This window comes from Chelonia mydas, chromosome 10, assembly GCF_015237465.2.
Source record: "Chelonia mydas isolate rCheMyd1 chromosome 10, rCheMyd1.pri.v2, whole genome shotgun sequence".
In the NCBI taxonomy this organism is placed as follows: domain Eukaryota; kingdom Metazoa; phylum Chordata; order Testudines; family Cheloniidae; genus Chelonia; species Chelonia mydas.
The window spans coordinates 4,170,606-4,189,465 of record NC_051250.2 but is presented as its reverse complement, the minus strand read 5'-3'; the positions used below and the strand labels follow the sequence as shown (position 1 = coordinate 4,189,465).

The window sequence follows — 18,860 nt, the reverse complement described above, 5'->3', positions numbered from 1 at the left end:
CTCAAGTCCGGGTTGCCAGACTCAGGTCTGGAGAGTCTGCCAGTGCTACCCCACAATCCCCTGGGGCTGTGATTCCCATCCCTTCAGTTCCAAAACCTGCCACTTGCTTCCCAGACTCTCAGGAGGATCTGGGCTCGCTGGGCTCATGTGAGCTGGTCCCGCTCTGCTCCTGACTTACGAGGAACCCCTAGCACGTAGCTTGCAATGAGCATCAGATTAGATGAGACTGAATGTGGGCTAGCATTTGGCTGGGGCGGCCTTCAATTGTTTTAAAATCCTCTCTCTAATGCTTTATTCCAACTGCTAAATAAAAACACCTGCTTTCAAGGCAGCTGCTGGTTGCTATCACTGAGCTCAGGTGCCCAAAAGGAGGAAATGTAGGGGGCCTGAGCGCAGTCGGATGGAGTTGCAGGGTGACGAGCAGTTGCTGTACACAGGGTAGTGTCCCCAGCTCCTGGGCTGATGCTGGAAGAATGTTGAGACCCCACCAGGGGCTAAGAATGGGCAAGAGGCCAAACACCGGAGGAGGTGCCCTCAGAGAGACCAGAATGGGGACAGAGGTGCAGTTAGCCCTGTAGTCACGACAGCCATGCTGGGAAGTGACTGTGCCCCTCAGGACGGTGATGTAATCACCTGTTCAGCAAGCTGCAGCACCAGCTCCCCTCAGAGGCCGCCCAACAGGAAAGGGGAAGGACTTTCAGTCTCCGCCAACCCAGGGCTGGAGCCGAGCTTGTGAGTCAGAGGTGAAAAGCCCCATAACTCATCCCCTACCCCCTCAAGGAAGAGGTTTCTGGATGGACTCTGCATTGTCTGAGGCACCTGAAGGGCAGAGTGGGACAACAGGAATCAGAGCAGCAGATCTGTTCTTACAAGAGATGACCTATGTCCCAGCTGCCTCTGCAGCCCCTAGGCAATTACAGGTCTGAAGCCTGGCCTTGCAGGATTTACTTAGCCCTAACCTGCCTCAGGCTAGGAACTGGCAAATTCTTTCTTTTACCTTTTCTGAGCCGATGTCCGGCAAATACAATTTGGCTCGTTCTGCATGTCAGAGCGACGTCCGGGGGCTGAGGTGCTTCCCTGCCCTCCTTCCCTGTTCCCAGGAATTTCCTAAACCCCAGTCGCAGAGACGATGGATTTTCTTCTGTGGCAAGAACCCCGCTGACACAGGACTGCCTGGATTGATGTGTTTGGGCCAAGTCCTCCCCTGCCACGGGTACACCTTGACCCGGTGGAACCAGCGCTGTTCCAGTATGGAAATGGCAGGATAGGCAGGCCGCAGCCGCATGCACCGGGGGCATTGCCTCGTGCAGTGTCCCTGTGGCCCAGTGCAGGGACTGCAGGGTAGGAGGGCTGGGATGTTTTACCTCCAGCTGGCTGGATCTCCATTCTCCCTCTTGGAGGTACTGGAGTGACGTCCACTGAGGAGCTACACTACCATGCCTCATCCCCTTCCTCTGTGAAGAGCCCCAGGCTGCATCCTTTCCCCCAGGGCTGCACGCCTGGATTGGGCCTGTCGTTTCCCTGCAGGCGGAAACGCAGCCTCATAGCTGAGACTGGCCATGAGCTGGCTGCCCCACCCCCTCAGGCTGTTCTGTGCCTGGTCTGTGCGTGCAGGCAGCTGGAGGGAAGGGACAGAGTGCAGAGCTTGGCTCAGGGGCAGCTGTCTGCCTCCCTGCTGCACTGAGCCAGCAGCCCTCCCTTCAAAGGGGTTGGCTGCTGCAGCTGCCCCGGCTGGCTTGGCATCTGAGAGCTCTGCCTGCACCTGGGCCCCTCCTGACAGATATGCAGGGACAGAAAGGGGATGGGGCACGGAGCCACTGTCAGGTGCCTGCCTCAGGCTGCCAGCACCTCCCTTTGCACAGAAACCCCAGCGTCGGTCTGGCGCTCACAGGCTGCCATGTCCGAGGAGTTAACAATGCGACCATGATGTGCCAGGCCCAAGGGCGCTCAGTGCGCAGGATTCCACAGAGGCCATGGTACCTAGGGCAGGGTAGGCAACCACAGGAGAAAACATGGGGAAAGGGGGGGGATCTGGCGATATGAAGAGCAGAGGACATTGTATTCCACCTCCCTGACACACTCATACCATTCATCTTCCGTTCCCCCATTCCAGGCTCTTCCATCCTCCCCAGACACCTCGCAGTATCAGATCCCACAGACTTGAACAATGAGAGAGCCCTGGTAGGCCCACACGATGCGGGGAGGGAGGGAGGGCGGGCAGTGTTGGCCCCACCTAGTTTTAAAGGTCCCCAGCAATGAAGCTGCCACCCCTTCCGTTGGGGAGTGTAGTCCACACACCCCACAGATCTCACTGCTAGCAGATTTCCCTTTGCTCATTTTCACACACATACCCCTCAAAGAGCCCCAAACAAAGCCAGTTTGAGAGTATGTGCCAGGAAGCCATGTGTCCCACCCCGCAGCGGTGGCGTTCTGAGCCTTGCTGATGCGAGGGACAACAGCTGCACCTCTTTGTATTACAGTCGCACCTCGAGGCCACAACCAAAGTCAGGGTCCCTCTGTGCAAACACATGGCAATTCCCTGCCCCAAAGAGGTCACAGCCTAGAGAGACAAGACAGACAACCGGATGGAGGCAGGGCTATTATTCCCATTATACACAAGGGAAACTGAGGCACAGAGATTCAGAGACTTGCCCAAGGTCACACAGGTAGTCTGTGCCAAGCAATAGAGCCCACATCCCCTGACTCCCAGTCCGCTGCTTTAGTTCCCACTGCATTTAACCACTAGCCTGCCTCTCCATCATTTGTGAAATGTCCCCGGCAGGTGAACTTGAACGGCTTGATTCTCCTCTCCCATTGGTGTAAATCAGGAATAACTCGATGTCAGTGACATTACACCAATGTACAAAGCAGAGTAAGTGGGAGGAGAATCTAGCTCAGATCTTTAGCACCACATAAGAGCCCAAACTGGAGTCTCAGAACAAAGATGCACAAGGATATCCAGGGCCAGATTCTCAATCTAGGTAAATCAGCATAGTTTCATAGAAGTCAGTTTCTAACAGTAACCCACAATGAGCTTCTTACAGCTACACAACCACTGAAACCTATGGGTATTGTTTAGCGTGTGTTTTATTCAGGTCCAAGCTGTTTAGTAATCTGTACTGTTTTGGGGAGTCCTCAGGGTACACACGAGAGTGGCTTGCTCGCTCCTGGGTTACTCTGACCTGCTTCAAGCTTCCCAGAAAAAACACCCCCAAAAAAACCACAAATGAGAAATTCTCAAGCCAGCCTCAAGATGCCACAGAGGCACAATCCACTTCCAGGAGAGAACAGCATCAGCACCTACCCTGGGCAGAGCAGGGGTGGGGCAGCTAACACCTGGAATGTTGTCTGCGTGAGAGCTTAATTCCCTGCCCAAAACATCTTCTGAATCGAACCCTGCCCTTTGCAGCTCTTGGAAGTCATTTGTGAAAAGACATGACATATCAGCGCCCTTAATGAAAAATCCAGCTGCCTAAAGGCTGATTGCAAGAGAACAAAGGAAAAGTTTTAGACACTTGTTAACGACAAAGACAAGCCCGGATTTAAAAAGAAAAAAAAAAAAAAGGCTTGGAGCTGACTAAAAGTAAATTGTTTACAAGGGCCAAAGCTAAGAAATGTAACCTTTCACGTCGGCTAGGATGAGAGGTTTTGCCAGCATCTGGCAGAGAACTTTAGGAATGTGTTTGGTTTCCTCTAACTCCATCAGCTGTGGCATGGTATAGTTAATTTCTCAGTGGCTGTTTGAATCCCACTCAAATGCTTCCAGCATTCCGAGTGCACATCCGTATCTTGTGCAGTGCTTCTCTCACATGAGAGTCACTCTCATCCTCCAGATACAGCTGAATTTCAGTGATGCTAGGCACACTTTGTAAGATCCTTCAGGATCCTTCCAGATAAAGACAGGTTTCAGAGTAACAGCGGTGTTAGTCTGTATTTGCAAAAAGAAAAGGAGTACTTGTGGCACCTTAGAGACTAACCAATTTATTTGAGCATAAGCTTTTGTGAGCTATAGCTCACTTCATCGGATGCAAGCTCACGAAAGCTTATGCTCAAATAAATTGGTTAGTCTCTAAGGTGCCACAAGTACTCCTTTTCTTTTTCCAGATAAAGGACACTCAAATAGTGCTGGGATGGTTATTGTGTGTCAATTACTCACCTAACTAATCCTATATCACTAGGTCAAATCTGACCAACACTGAACTCCTTGTGATAGCTGTTTGATAGTGTGTGTAACAAACAGGTGATCTCAGCTCAGTTCCTCATGGATGGATGTCAATAGCAAGCTCGGCCTCAAGCTGCTTCTCTGCTAGGTGAAAAAGCATTGCAAGAAACCAGTTTGGAATGGCGAGGGGTGCCCCAGTTCTCATTGGCTATCCCCTTAGTTCCCCTTATTCTCATTCACATCTAGCTCAATGAGTTACCATGGCAATTTAAGGTTATTATAGAATCCCCAAAAATGTTACTTTTTTACTACCTTGTGGTGTTAAGTTGCACATTGCGGCATATTTTCCAATCTATTGCTGCATAGTTTCCAGAGCATCAGCACTTAACACATTTTTTACTGTAAGCTTACATTTTACTGGTACAGGGTTATCTCTCGGTCAACTCGTCATGCCAACCTCTTTTAGGCCTTAGGCGTTCTGTGACCAACCTACATATCTTACCGACCTAAAGCCTGTAGATCTTGCTTTAAGCCTTATCTTACTTATATACCTAATGCATTTTTACCAATACATGCTTCTCAATCCTATACCCCATAATACTATCCCACATATTCCTGCAGTTTAAATCTATTCATTAGACACTGATTATATATGGGATAACCATACCAATAGATAACACAATTACATGATTATATAAGGAGATTAGCTACAATCTTTTCAGTACAATAGAGCAGGGGAAGCTCTTGGTATCCATTCACAGAGAAGACCTCTTGTGGAGTAGGGGTCCTTCATGAAAGTTTGGTTCCTGTGAAGCCAGCCCGCTCTGCAACAGACTGAACTTTGGGGGTGGGGGGACCTACTTTATTATATAGGAGAGATAGTAGTTAAGTGTAGGATCTAGTTTGCCTTTTGTGGTTTTGTTTTGTATTGTAACCATTTGTTTCCATCACTATCATTTGTAGTAGAATCTCTATGCTTTCTTACAGAAACCTACTTTTGTTTTATGATAAGTGCCCACCAGTGCTGCGTGTTACACAGAGACAGTGATTTAAGGTAAAACTAGTAAACTAGGAGCACCCTGCTCCTTTGGGGGCAGAGGATCTGGGATTTCTGTGAGCAGCCAGTGTCAGGGGCTAGATGTCATAGAGGAAACCCCCAAAGGGGACTCGGGGACTGGGGTGCCCCTATCAATAACCTGCAAGGCAAAGACAGGGCTGGCATAGTCCAGAGGCAAGTGTATGAGTGGCTGGCAGGCGGGAGGTGTGCGGGAGCTCACCCCCAGCCACCCCAGGCAAGTCTACCTCTTGCTGGAGTCAGGGGATAGATAAGAAGGTGATTCTCAGTCCTGGGTACTCCAAGACCCATCACAGTAACCACTAAAATATGTTGATTTGCAGCTAAATAGAGCCTTTGCTGTAAATTTGATGTTTCTTTTTGCTAACCAGGACAAATACATCTATAAATATTTAAGCAACTATATAGTTTAACTTGCATTTAGTCTGATTCTTATTTTTGATGTTAAAAAATGGTGAATGATGCATTTCTTATTGACTTTTTTCCTTGTGTTTGTGTCCAGTTCCATTTGGATGGAAATTAAAATTCCATTAAAATGCATAAAAACAGCATTTAGTATTTTTTTATTAAATAAAACTACCTGAAAAGTGTTGGATATATAAATTAAAAAAAAAGTTTACCAAACTGTGTTTTACATTTAAAACTAGCTGATCTAATAAACAAAGGAAATGTTACATGTAGTTAATGAATTGAACTGGTTGTTTCTGGTCACCATAGTCTTTCAAGATTTTAGGACTAGTAGATCTCACCCTCTCACCCCTAATTTTTATTCTTAGACTGGAAGAAGAAAACAAGCTTTCCTGCTTTTTCAGCTTCTAATCAGTGTCTCAGCTTTGAATGAACTAGTCATGAAAATCGTTGAATAAACCGCTGTTGCAGAAGAAGGTGCTACTGCCAAAAGCTGGTTTAGCACTTCAACAAACTGACTTCTACTGGTTAGGTGGTTTGACTTTCCTTAAAACCTGGCAGCAAACATGTACTGCTAACATTATTTTATGTATATAATTGAAAATTTGAACAAATGTAGTGAGTTTAGGCCTTAACACAGGTGGTTGGTTTCAAATTTAAATAGATTTTTTTTTTAAATTAAACCTGTATTTATTTTAAATTTTAAAAAATGTATTTAAAAAAATCTGATTTTTAATAATGATAGATATTTATCCTCCCTGTCCGCACAACTCTCCCCTTAGCGAGAGGCTGTGAGAAAGAACAAACCATACGCGACCGATGTCCTTAATGTACTCTTGGAAGGTGCTCAGAGGAGGGTGGTATAAGAACCCATCTAGAACAGAAGAACATAAGAATGGCCATACTAGGTGAGACCAAAAGGTCCATCCAGCCCAGTATCCTGTCTACCGACAGTGGCCACTGCCAGGTGCCCCAGAGGAAGTGAACCTAACAGGTAATGATCAGTGATCTCTCTCCTGCCATCCATCTCCACCCTCTGACAACAGAGGCTAGGGACACCATTCCTTACCCAGCCTGGCTAATAGCCATTAATGGACTTAACCTCCATGAATTCATCCAGTTCTCCTTTAAACCCTGTTACAGTCCTAGCCTTCACAACCTCCTCAGGTAAGGAGTTCCACAGGTTGACTGCACGCTGAGTGAAGAAGAACTTCCTTTTATTTGTTTTAAACCTGCTGCCCATTAATTTCATTTGGTGGCCCCTAGTTCTTATATTATGGGAACAAGAAAATAACTTTTCCTTGTTCACTTTGTCCACATCACTCGTGATTTTATAGACCTCTATCATATCCCCCCTTATCTCCTCTTTTCCAAGCTGAAAAGTCCTAGCCTCTTTAATCTCTCCTCTTATGGGACCCGTTCCAAACCCCTAATCGTTTTAGTTGCCCTTTTCTGAACCTTTTCTAATGCCAGTATATCTTTGAGATGAGAGGACCACATCTGTACACCATATTCAAGATGTGGGCGTACCATGGATTTATATAAGGGCAATAAGATATTCTCCATCTTAGTCTCTATCCCTTTTTTAATGATTCCTAACATCCCGTTTGATATTTGACTGCTGCTGCACACTGCGTGGACGTCTTCAGAGAACTATCCACGATGACTGCAAGATCTTTCTCCTGATTAGTTGTAGCTAAATTAGTCATATTGTATGTATAGTTGGGGTTATTTTCCCCAACGTGCATTACTTTACATTTATCCACATTAAATTTCATTTGCCATTTTGTTGCCCAATCACTTAGCTTTGTGAGATCTTTTTGAAGTTCTTCACAACCTGCTTTGGTCTTAACTATCTTGAGCAGTTCAGTATCATCTGCAAACTTTGCCACCTCACTGTTTACCCCTTTCTCCAGATCATTTATGAATAAGTTGAATAGGATTGGTCCAGGACTGACCCTTGGGGAACACCACTAGTCACTCCTCTCCATTCTGAAAATTTACCATTTATTCCTACCCTTTGTTCCCTGTCATTTAACCAGTTCTCAATCCATGAAAGGATCTTCCCTTCTATCCCATGACAACTTAATTTACATAAGAGCCTTTGGTGAGAGACCTTGTCAAAGGCTTTCTGGAAATCTAAGTATACTATGTCCACTGGATCCCCCTTGTCCACATGTTTGTTGACCCCTTCAAAGAACTCTGAGAAATTAGTAAGACATGATCTCCCTTTACAGAAACCATGTTGACTTTTGCGCAACAATTTATGTTTTTCTATGTGTCTGACAAGTTTATTCTTTACTATTGTTTCAACTAATTTTCCCGTTACTGACGTTAGAATTACCAGTCTGTAATTGCCAGGATCACCTCTAGAGCCCTTCTTAAATATTGGCGTTATATTACCTATCTTCCAGTCATTGGGTACAGTAGCTGATTTAAAGGACAGGTTACAAACCATAGTTAATAGTTCCGCAATTTCGCATTGGAGTTCTTTCAGAACTCTTGGGTGAATGCCATCTGATCCCGGTGACTTGTTCCTGTTAAGTTTCTCAATTAATTCCAAAACATCCTCTAATGACACTTCAATCTGTGACAATTCCTCAGATTTGTCACCTACAAAAGATGGCTCAGGTTTGGGAATCTCCCTAACATCCTCAGCCGTGAAGACTGAAGCAAAGAATTCATTTAGTTTCTCCGTGATGACTTTATCATCGTTAAGTGCTCTTTTGTATCTTGATCGTCCAGGTTGTTTAGCAGGCTTCATGCTTCTGCTGTACTTAAACATTTTGTTATTACCTTTATAAATATAAATGTAACCCTTCTGCCCATCAGAGCTGGCAGCAACAAGGGCCTGGTTCAGTATCTAGGGGTTCCATTCCAATAACACAATGCAAAACCAGCTCGAGCCCCCACCCAGTGACCTGGGACAAATATATACCACCCCTGCCGGGCGCCTCCAAGAGGCAATACTTCCCCTCTTGCAAGCACAGAGTCTGAGCGTAGCAAAAGCCTTTTAATAACAGAGAGAAACAAGGTGGCATTATGTTGGGGGAAACAGCACCAACAGGATTCATAACACAACCAATGAGCAAAAAAACCCACCCCAAGCAAATTGGGGCATGTCCTTTCCCTTTGGTTCTTGAGTCCAGCAACCCAAAGTCACCCAAAGTCCCAAAAGTCCAACAACCCAAAAGTCTCTGTCCCTGGTCAGTGCAGCACCAAAGTTTGAAAGTTTATCTGCAGAGTTTTACCTCCCAACCTGGGTGGAGATGGGGGAGGGGGGGGGGTTAAGGGGCACCTTATGTGGTCCAAAGCCAATTGCCCCAACCTCTCCATGGGGATCCGCTCTACCAGCCATCCCACAAATCGCTCCGCTCTGCCAGCCGCCCCATGAGCTGCTCCAGCCACCCCACAAACTGCTCCGCTCCACCAGCCGTCCCATGAGTTGCTCCAGCCATCCCGCGAACTGCTCTGCTCTGCCAGCCGTCCCACAAACTGCTCCGCAATATATCTTCAGGCTCCCCCACTACTTAACACAACACTCAGTGATTTCAGCACTTAGTAAGTTTAGCTCTTTTGTGATTTCAGCTTGTAGTAGGGGAGCTTCAGTGCTGGTGCACCATTGGCCCAAAGTGAATTCAGCTCATCAGCCTGTAACTAGACTCCTAATGGAATCAAAATTAGCTCAGATATTCCACAGTGGAGAGAGGAGGAAGTGCAATTAGCATGTAAGGCCCTCACCAGGGGGCCCATACCACCGGGTATTAATACCTGTCCTCAGTCTCTCTCAATTCACTGAGTTTTGGAACCCATGTCCCTTGCCTAGCGAGTGCTACTTAGTTGATGGCAAGTCCCTCCATCATAACAAAAGGCCCAGTACAGTTCCACTGTCCTTGATTCACATAATCAGGATAACAACAATTTATTCTTCCTGCCCCAATAACAGAGAAACTGGGGATCCCACAGCAGCCAAAGTGACCACTTGGGCAGCTATGGGCTCATGCTAGGTGGGGTGGGTGTGCCTATACAAATGAGATCAGCCCCTGAAGTTCTTTTCCACAACTTGCCACAACTCACTATCAGATGTCAGGGTGGAGCTCATTCTGACTCTTGTTTACATAAATGTACCTATACAAATTCTCCCTCCCTCAGTTCTCATCTATAAATGGGGAGAATACCTGGCCCCTCCCTGGAAAGGTAACGTGAGGGGTCAATAACGTTTAAGTGCTTTGAGATCTTTGGATGAAAGTCACGCTCCAGACTGAAATATTAGGGGAGGGAACTCAGAGATTCAAGAGGATCAGGGAGACATGTCTTTCCATCTGCCCCCCAGAAACTCCCAGCTGAATGGGGTGAAAGTACAGAACAATGCAAAGGTGACACAGCTAACTGGTTTGTATTTCCTTTTATGTTCCCCGGTTTCAGAAGCTAAATCCAGCGGGGAGGGAGATCCTTTGTGACTTCTTGTGAAATCAACATACCTAGGTGCTAAAACTGATTAACAAGCATCTTTTGCAACAGGCTCATCATCCCTTTGGGAGCAGCCCACACATTTTACGATGAAGTGAGCATCCGATGAAGTGAGCTGTAGCTCACGAAAGCTTATGCTCAAATAAATTGAGCAGTCTCTAAGGTGCCACAAGTACTCCTTTTCTTTTTGCGAATACAGACTAACATGGCTGTTACTCTGAAACCTGACATTTTACTAAGGGTTGTCTTTTCTTTGTCCATTTGTCAGAGGTTATGCAAGGGGCAGGGGACACATTTAGGAACACAATTTCCAGCTAAGATGGTGAGGAAAGTTGCTCCATTGAAGGCGAAAGTTTCCTGCTTTGTTCTAAGAAAAGGAGATCAAAGATCACACTTCAAAGGATTTGACAGGATGTCCGCGCAGGACATGTTTGTGTCGGGGCTGGAGTGGAAGACATGAAGACAGTGTTCAGAATGGTTCTCTGGGTCTCAAGGGTGCATGGCTGTAGTTTCTAAAACAGCTTCTCAGGCAACAAAACAAACCTTCATGATGCTACATGCTGTTTGTCTCTCCACCCCAGAAGCAGCTGTATTTCAGCAGTGCTGCACAGTACATACTTTCTGGAGCACCTTGAAATCCTTTAAGAGGAAAGGGAACAGGAGTGAGGTTTGGATGGTGTGAATTGAATGAGGCAGGGATCCCATAATGAGTAAGACAGGGTCCCAAGTCTCAGTGCATTCCTTTGTACCAAATTCTATTTGCAGTTACCTTAGCGTAAACGTGTAGTAACTCTGAATTCCTGCCAGTGTAACTCAAACCTTGTCTTCACAAGGTAAGAAGGTATGTTCTGACCTCATGTTAACTAACACTGGTAAAATCCTGCTGTGGACAAGGCAGTTGTAGTTTTCACATATAAGCTGGCCTAGCCTCCTCCCTAGTAAAAAGAAAAGGAGTATTTGTGGCACCTTAGAGACTAACCAATTTATTTGAGCATAAATTTGTAGCTCATGAAAGCTTATCCTCAAATAAATTGGTTAGTCTCTAAGGTGCCACAAATACTCTTTCTTTTTGCGAATACAGACTAATACAACTGCTCCTCTGAAACCTGTTATTATGCAAGGCTCCTCCCTAGTGTTCACCTTGACTTGTTGACACGTGTCAACTACAAGCTGCTTTGTCTTCACTAGGATTTTACCTGGTATTGGCTTGCTGTAGTTATACACCCCTTTACTTCCTAGTGAAGGAGAAGGCCTTTTTGTTCCATTCTCCCCCTCCATAAAATTGAGAGGACAATACTTACCCATCTCCTAGGGGAGCTGTGAGGGTTAATTCATTAGTGTTTGTCTTGCACCTTGAGGTCCTTGGAGGGAAGGTTTCACAGAAGTAAACACTTTGATAGGTAATGTATGTAATCATCTGTTCTACTGTTAAATGAGTAATGTTTGAACACACAAACTGCCCTTCCCCTTGCGAAGTGCAAAGGCACAAAACTAAAGAAAAACTTTTATCAAACTTTCCCAAAGCTCAAAAGGTGCAAATTTTCAATTAAGGATCAAGCCAGTTCTTACTGGAGCCAAACTGGTTCCCTCCACCCCTAATCACTGAATTCAAACTTCCCTCTTAGCCGCACTGGCTCTATCATAAAGGACAAAAAATGCTCACTAAACTCAGGGAGAGTTGCATAAAGATGGGGAGATGCAGGAAATATTTTGACTAAAGGAACCTCTGGTTGTAACTTTCCCATCTGATTTTATAGAGCTACTTTAAGAAAAGTCACAGCATTTGTGATCAACAAGCAGCTGGCTGAGCACAAACTAATAATTACAAGCCAGGTTTAAAGCTTATATGGGAGCATCCACCCACAAATTACACTGGTTTAACTAAGCCAATTTAAAGTAAAGGGGTGCAACTTGTGTGTGCAGATAAGCCCTTCATCGGGAGGCGACAAAGTGGTGTTTGTGCCTTAGCTGGCCAGTGAACAAATCTGAAAGGAGACTAATGGGTGTTCTATACAACCGACATTTCATGAGGGTCACAAGTAGAAAGGCATGTATGGGCATCGGGTCAGTGTTGTGGCAGATGTCCTCTTGTCGGGCGAGGGCTCTGTTAAGTTATGTGATAACAAAGCCTTATTCCCCCGTAGAGCTAAGCTTCTTCCTTATGTTAATTTACAGAATTTTATGGTGTTAATTTTTCCACCAATGATTCATTTGTATGTCAATACACAGGGTTTTTTCCCCTGGTGCAATAACTTTTGCTCTATTTCCTTGCTGGTAATGACTCCACAAGCATCTCTATGACAAATTCGTAAGGATGGTTTACTAGTGCTTTGTAGATGATTCACTAGTTTTGTGGACAATTCCTCTAGAACTGAACAGACCACGACAACTTCTATGGAGGTATTATTGTCATTCTAAACAATGCAATAGCTCCCTGCTGGAGACCTGTATCAAAAAGTTTTTAGAAACACTAGAGATCTTGGGTAACATTTTCAAAAGTGCCTAACTGACTTAGGCTGTAAGTCAACAGGACTTGCACTCCTAAGTCACCTATGTGTTTTCAAAATGGGTATTCTATTTGGGTGCCACATTTTCTGCTGGGGTAAATGGGTAATGTGCCACTGAAGTCAATTCATGCCAGTAGAGTCTGGCCCAACAGATTTGCAGAGCATTACATTTCCGTAGAACACTATTAAATGCTCCAGGACTGCTGCTTTTTTAGCAAGCATGGAAATGCCTTTCAGGACCCTTGTACCCAGTGTGTCACAGGATCTGGAGCCAGAGATGTCAGCTAACTGCCCTCAGGACTTCTGCACCAAAACACACACCACTCTTCCACTGGAGATCCTCCATTCAGTCACTCAGCAATAGGATTAATGCCCTGTCTTGTAGCCTGCAGCCAGACTCATTTGCACTTATATACCCTGTTCCCTCTGAAAACATCCTTTGCCTTTTCATAGCACCTTCCACTCGAGGAGCTAAAAGCACTCTGTGGTGAGCTATCCGGGGCAGGGACTCCCTTTGTTCTGGGTTTGTACAGCACCTAGCACAATGGGGTCCTGGGCCATGATGAGGGCTCCTAGGTGTGATGCTGGCAGAACGGGCCATGTGAGAGTGTATTCAGGTCATTTCACTTGTGCATTAGTATAGATCAAAGCGATTCGTATTTGGGGTGTTTAAAACTTCATAAAACTAATGGGATGTTACATGCTTTTTTTTTTAAATGTATTTATCCGTGTCCTGTCATAATGTAATTAGAAACATTTACATTGCAAACACCACTTAATTAAATCACTCATCAGACATCAAAGAAGCCTTGTGGAATGCAAATGAAGGACTTTTATCAGAAAAGGTGCCAATTCCAAACCAAATGGCCATTGTGCGTGATGACCTGAGGTCAGAGACTCACAGTGCATTCCTCCCTCACCGACATCAAAGAAAAAGCCCAGGGGGGAAGAGAGACTGTCAGCTTGTCTTCTGTGAGAAGAAGATACAAGAATGGATCGAAAGAAAGATCCTTCACCTCTGAACTGTTTGAACTCTTACAGGGAAGTAAGTGTACAGATGCAAAGCGGAGAACGCCAGAGACAATCTGGGTACTCAGAAAAGACTTGTGGGAAACTGGCAGTTTATTACATCCCTGCCACTATTTGGAGTTACAAACTGTGGCTCACCTTTACATTGATTTTACCTTTCACCTCTCATTCTTTTTCTTAGCTAATAAGTCTTTAGTTAGTTACTATAGAATTGGCTGTCAGCGTGGTCTCTGGTGTAAGATCTGAGTACATGACTGGTCTCTTGGGACTGGAAGCAACCTGACATGGTGTGATTTGGGGGTTTAAGTGATCTTTTATCAAAGTCCTGTTTGTCTGGGTGGCAAGATAGACTGGAGAGTCTAAGGGGACTGTCTGTAACTCCCTGGTAAGACTGGGATAGTGATCCACGAATTCACACTTGTTCTGGCATGGTGAAATCTAATGATAGAACGTACCACCAAGGTGTGGTGTCTGCTCTTGATTTCTGACAGTCTGCCCTGAGGTCGGCACTCACAGTTATGAGCCAGACAGCATGACACTAGGCAATATATATATAAATAGCAATTATTTAATTAAGTCTCATCACAGCCCTGAGTATTATTACCGCTGTTTCACTCAGATTAACAGGCAATTAGGAAGAGAAGTGCCTATTCAACAGAATTCACTGTGCCCCGTCTTTTAGATATAAATTAGATTTTAAAAAGATGCACTGTTGGCAAGTCCCCAGCATTTCAAAGTTACAGGCCTTCACTAAACCCAGCTGCCCTAAATTACAGGGTCAGGTAACACTCTGATGCAGGGGAAGGGGGACAACAATGCAGAAACGGGAGCCCTCTGGTTATTGCCTCCAAGAAATATGTTTCCGAAGCAATTTTTTCCACACAAAAAGCCCTCTGTTTGCAGCAGTGTCGGTCATGTCCCAAGTTACTGAGAGCTCCTGAAATCAAAGCCCTGAGATTTGAGAGGGCGGTGTATGAACTCGTTCTCTAGGTGCATCTATTGGACGCTCGTTAAACTGCAGCACTGGTTGAGAAACAAAGACTAAAGCAACCAAAGTTCACTGGCCTCAACGTAAAAACTGTGATGGGCTACTGGCTGCTTAACAGATTCCAAGGCCAGAAGGGACCACGGTGATCATCTAGTCTGACCTGCTGCACAGCCCCAGCCAGAGAGCTGCCCCGAAATCATTCCTAAACAGATCGTTTAGACAAACACCCAGTTGTGATTTAAAATTTGTCAGTGATAAAGAATCCACCCAGACTCTTGGGAAACTGCTTAATGATTAATTACTGGACTGTTAAAAGTTTACACATTATTTCCAGTCTGAATTTGCCTAGCTTCAACTTCAAGTCATTGGATCACATCATACTTTTCTCTGCTCGCCTGAAGAGCCCATTATTAAATATTTGTTCCCCATGTAGGTAATTATAGCCTCTACTCAAGCCACCCCCAGTACCCCCAACTTTCTCTTTATTCAGCTAAATACTTACACTCAAGGAGCTCGTTCACAATAAGGCAGGTTTTCTAATCTTGTCACCCTTCTCCAAACCCTCTCCAATTTATCAACACCCTTCTTGAATTGTGGGCACCAGACTTGGACACCGTATTTTAACAGTGATCATACTAGCACCAAATACAAAAGTAAAATAATCTGTCTGCTCCTCCTTGAGATTCCCGTTTATGCATCAAAGGATGGCATAACCCCTTTTGGCTGCAGCATCCCACTGGGAGATCATGTTCAGCTGATTATCCACCACATACACACCCCAAATCCTTTTCAGAGCCACGACTTCCCAGGATAGATTCCCCCATCCTGTAAGTATGGCCTATGTTCTTTGTTCCTAGATAGATACATTTAGCCATATTAAAATACATACTGCTTGCTTGCACCCAGTTTACCAAGTGATCCTGATCACTCTGTATCAATGACCGGTCCTCCTCATTATTACCACTCTCCCAATTTTTGGGTCATCTGCAAACTTAATCATCACTGCTTGTCCCAAAGTCCTGATCAGGATTTGACACCTTCTTCAATCCAGAAGCCTTATTTAATATTTTTTAAAAGGTGACATGAAACAATTCGCTGCCTGGTAGGGAGCTGAGAGATGCCGTGCTTGGTTGGAAGGTCAGATTGCATTCCAGTGGCAGAACCCCCAGCTGGCTGCAGTATAGAAAATCATGGCTAAAAAAAGATCTGAAAAGCAACTTGTAAAGAAGTGCCTTTCTAATGGGTTACCAAGTAAAACACCAAAATCAGCAGATAGGCCCAAAAGGGAGTGAACGAAATGGAGAGAAACAAAGGGGGGAGGAATGGAGTGAAATAATGTTTTATAAGTCATTCTATAACAAGATATTAATATTCATTATTAGTTCTATTTTAATATTCAGTCACTTTATTGTTGTTAATAAATAACTAACATCATTCCTTTGCATTTCTAGAACTCATTTCATTCAGAGTCCGTGAACAGCTTTACTTAATCCTCCCATCACCCTGTGTGAGGTAGCCCGGTATTATCATCTCTGTTCAGTAAGTGGAAAATTGAAGGCAAAATTCTGTCCTGACCTACACCCTGGAGAACCCACTTAAGTCCATGGGACAAAAGGGGGTTGTAAATGAAGGCAGAATTTGGCTCATAAAGTTTAACTGACCTGCCCAAGGTCACACAATGAGTCAATAGCAGAGGTGGGAGTGGAACCCAGGAGTCCTGATGCCTAATCCACTGCTCTATCCACTAGACCACATTCCTTCCCTTACAGGAAAAAAAAAATCAAAAGTTTATATTTTTATTTTTTGATTGAAGTAAAACGGCTCCTTTTCCCCTGAAGGTAAGGTGGGTCTCCTGGCTCTCTTGGAGCTGTGAAGGCCTCTTCACTTCCCCCTTTGCACTCCTGGCTACTTTCTCTGTCCCACATTGCACAGACCAGTCAGCACATACTGTTGTTTCACCAACCAGAAGGAGGCACTCAGGAGCAGAATGAAGCACTTGCCCCCACCCCCCAGTGGAGAGTTTTGCTACAGCCTCTTCTCCTCCATGCCCGTCTGTCTAATGCAGCCGGTTTTGTTTTTAAAGCAGTCGGTCATATTTATATGTCCCCCACTCCTGTAAAAAAAATAAATAAATAAAAAAAATCCAAGACCAGGAAGTAGAGAGATGATCATATTGGATATTAAATATGCACTACTGAGATCACTTTGGCCTCCAGGCATCCTCTCCCCGTGTTTAACTACTGTAATAGTGTTCTGGGAAAGTCCCCTCTGGCCATCCTTCTTTCAGTAAGTGTACCACCCTACTCCTGGGACCAAAAACAAACAACCAAACAAATCCACCCACAGCGGCTAAATTTAACCAGGAAAGTTAGTAACATGTATATTTCCTCATTGGTGTCAAATAAATTTTCCCACAAAACTTCACGCACAGAAAGGGGGGGATGGGTAAAGACCCCTTTAAACAAAATCAGGCCTAGAGCATATTAAGCCTAGAGCCTCCAAAGCCTTCTGAGGGCGGCCCATTGCCTACTGCAAATGTTACTTTGCACAGTGCTAACTATCTAGTATCAGAGGAGAACACTTTACCAGGGAACTTTATTTTGTACAGCAGCTTTCAGACAAGTTGCCCCTCCCTCAATACTTTGCAGAGTTCATAATGCAGTAGAATTAACCCTACCAGCAGAAGGCCATTTAGAAGCTTGGGCATGGGGTGGGGAGAGAAAAATATTCTCAGTGGAGATAAGAAATGAGCTGGAAGAAGGACAAGATGGAGAAGTGCAGGAAGGCTGTTTCCAGATCGTGGGGGTGGGGGCAGAGAAGACTCATGCCCAGGGAAATAGAAGAGGCTTTTGCCAGACAAGTAGAAGGTGGAGAGGAAAAGGGGGCAAGGACCCACCCCAGAATGCTGTTATGTAGCTTCCTACAGTGATATTCCTCTGAGGTCAGCTACAGATGCTCTTATACAAGACACAGAGGCTGCAGCAATAAGCGTTGTCGAGACGATCATCAATAACTAAAACGCCAGGGGGTTTACAAACGAGGAGGGCCCTTCTCAGAGGACGCCATAGAGAATATTCCACTTGCGAGGCAGGTACCCCAGCTGGAGTGAAATACCATTTCTACAGCAATCACAATAAAATGCAGCACTTCACCCCAAGTCAGATCAGAGGTTCTGTCCAGAGACGAGGGACCTGTAAGCAACCTGTGACAACCCTCATCTCAGGAGTCAGGCCTCTGTTTCCCCAGTTGGATGAGGCCCCTTTCTCAGGTCATTACACACACATCCTTGCAAGGGGTTAAAGACACTTACACTGCCCTCCAGTGGCTGACGTTGGAAGTACAGATCTCATGTTTGAAATGGTCTTCACCATTTGAAATAGGTTTCTCTTATCCAGGGTTGGATGAGCCTATCAGTGAGTCTTCTCATTGGCTTCAATGGGCTTTGGATCAGGCCCCCAGAGAGGGTGAATGGCTCTGTACTGCCTGACTTGTACTGAGAGACTCTGCAGACAGACTTTGTTTCTTCACCTGGTATTTACTGTTGTTTCAGCTGTCTTAAAATGGGAAGAGCGGGGATTTTGCTCGTCAGGAAGAAAAGGGTTTGTAAAATTCCCTTGGGTCTTCGAACCAAACCTCCTGGAGGTGTGCAGAACTTTCCTCCACTCAGTCCAGCTAGTGTGTCTTTACCTACTCCCACACACGTTAGTGCTGGGATCACAGTTAGACTTTGGGCAGATCAGCGCACACAGTAATTGGTCCTGTCTTGCATTAATGGTTTTTCTGGTGTCCAGCCTACCTGTGTCCACTCTTTGCTGATGTCAGGAAGGGCGGTTAGGTGATGGGATACCTGGACTGAATAGTTCTACAGCATATTGTGCTCCATCTTCCATTAGCATTTCTGTAAGACAAGCTAAAAGTTTCCTGCGGGGAAACCAAACATATATCTGCTCACCAAGAAGGGAGGAGTGTAGTTAGTGGTTAGAGCAGGGGACCGCAAGTCAGCACATCTGGGTTGTAGTCCCAGCTCTACCACTTACTCACTGTGAGGATGAGTCATTTCAGCTGTGCCTCAGTTTTCCTACTGGTAAAATGGGGAAACACTTCCCTACTTTTCTGGGGTCGAGGGTTGCATGGGCTAGCTAATTAATTATTTATACAACACACAACATGGGCTAGCTAACTATCTATACAACACACTTCCCATAATTACGCTGGTTCTAC

General features: G+C 45.2%; 1 protein-coding gene across 2 annotated transcripts in view; it reads right to left on the bottom strand.

The window, feature by feature from the left end:
• Positions 1-18,860, bottom strand: part of NOXO1 (NADPH oxidase organizer 1) — a 53,389-nt gene that overhangs the window by 10,006 nt on the left and 24,523 nt on the right. The window lies entirely within an intron of this gene.